Here is a 2,246-nt window from a genome sequence, read left to right on the forward strand (position 1 = left end):
TTCATCATGCAGCATTCACTCATTATTTCCATCGACGACGGTATGTTTGTCTGTCATTTCTTTTGTAAAAGGCCTTTGAAAAAGTGATTTCTTAGTCAAGTTGAAATCTTCTGCGCTTAGCCTTTGCCCGTTCCGAGAAGTGCGCTATATGAGTCAACGGTGTTGACTCATATTGTCATTGGTTTGGCGAAACATATTACTGACTACTTTCTGATGCGTGATTCTTATAGTGACATCGCTTTTGTCGCTAAAGTTGCTAGGATTGGTTCTATTCGCTAATCATGGGCGCTTATCGTTCGGCCCTCTGGCGAAGGGTACACTGTTATCATCTATGTGCGCACTAGTTACTAATGTTACTTTGGATACCATTTCTGTCTTTAAAAAAGTAATTACTTAGTCAAGTTCAAATCTTGGACGCTTAGCGTTTGATCGTTTGGAGAAGCGCGCATTATAACTCACTGGTTTGGCTAAACATATTACTGACTACTTTCTGATGCGTGATTCTTATAGTGACACGCTTTTGTCGTTAAAGTTACTGGGATTGGTTTTATTCGCTGATCTTGAGCGCTCAGCGTTAAACCCTCTTGCGAAGGGTAGAATGTTATCGGTATATGCGCACTAACTACTAATGTTACGTTGGGTACCATTTCTGCCTTTAAAGAAGTGATTAATTAGTCGAGTTAAAATCTTGGGCGCTTATCGTTTGATCGTTTTGAGAAGCGCGCTATATGAGTCAACGGTGTAGGCGAAAATATGACAGACCGCGATCTGAACCGTGATTTCTATTTTGACATCGCTTTTGTAACAAATTGTGTTGTAATTCGTTTTATTCACTGATCTTGAGCGCTTAGCGCCGCACAGAGCTAAAAACTGTCCATTTTTTTGGATTTTTTTTACGGATATTTTATCCGGCACTTATAACCTTAAAAATTACAAAGTTTCAGCTAAATCCACCGAAAGCCATTTTCCCATACATTTAGTGCAGGGTCCTTTGCATCAAACTGGTATGCAGATATGGAGTCTCGCCATTGTTGTTCCTTTTATTTTGGGTCCATGTATTGATGACGGAGATGCGTACTGGCAAAATTACACGTTGCTTTTAGAAATTTCTTCTTTGGCCTTTGCCTATGAAATATCTCTGACGATGATACGCTACTGGGAGAATATTATTGACGAATACCTCACCACGTTTTCATCAATTTATAAAACTCATCTTACACTGAAGCAACATTTTTTGCTCCACTATCCGGAACTGACCTTAAAATTTTGACCCTTATACAATTTTAACACTTTGCGACCAGAGACAAAACATCAGTTTTTCAAAGACCTTATGAGGAAAAGCAAGTGCTTAAAAAATCCATCCTTGTCAATGGCTAATCAACACCAACTCTATCAATCTTCTATGTTTGGTGCATCGATCTTTCAAGTTGAGGAACAGGGACTGATTTAAAAAAAAAGTGGTAAGTGACTAACCGGTTATTCTTCCTGCTATATGTGGGAGTGTTTATACAGTTGCATGAATTAAAATTGACGAAGTAACATATAAAGCTCAAAAATGCTTTGTTATGACTAACTATATAGATACCATGCCATGCTTTGCTTTGCTTTTTAACAGAATATACTTGGGAAACAGTCCCTCCTTTATATGTAAAACAGTTCGCACAGCAGAGCATGATCTGCATTTTAATGCTTATCAAATTTGTATTGAAAAAGACAAGTATAAAATGCACAGAATGAGAGAACTGTTAGTTCACACCGTTTATCAGACATATGAGGTTCATGGGAAATATTACGTACTTGTTAAAAGGAGTGTAGGAGACATTCACTAAGTTGATGTGAGTGGATGCATTGTAACCTTAATTAGTTAATTATTTATCCTCGATTCTTATGGTGGGAATTTTTAGAATGAAGGGCTATTTTTTATTTTCATTCGACATCAAAGTTCAAACTAGCATGCAAATTCAAAGGCATCCACTCCAACCGCATATATTTTTTGAATTAATAGCACGAATTTTATACACGAATTTTATCGTAAAAAGTACTATGTATTGTATTCTTTTTAAATATAAGATATTCCACATTGATTTATGTTTTACTTTTTAGGATATAAAGTTTATTTTTTCAGCTGCACTTCTTCACAATGAATATACCAGGTGTATACATATGAAACCGGTATTTTTTCAAGAAAAAAACACATTTATTTCAAGAGAATAATAACAAATATTTTATTCAAAGTATGCGCCCTC

Source organism: Belonocnema kinseyi, chromosome 9 (assembly GCF_010883055.1).
Source record: "Belonocnema kinseyi isolate 2016_QV_RU_SX_M_011 chromosome 9, B_treatae_v1, whole genome shotgun sequence".
Taxonomy (NCBI): domain Eukaryota; kingdom Metazoa; phylum Arthropoda; class Insecta; order Hymenoptera; family Cynipidae; genus Belonocnema; species Belonocnema kinseyi.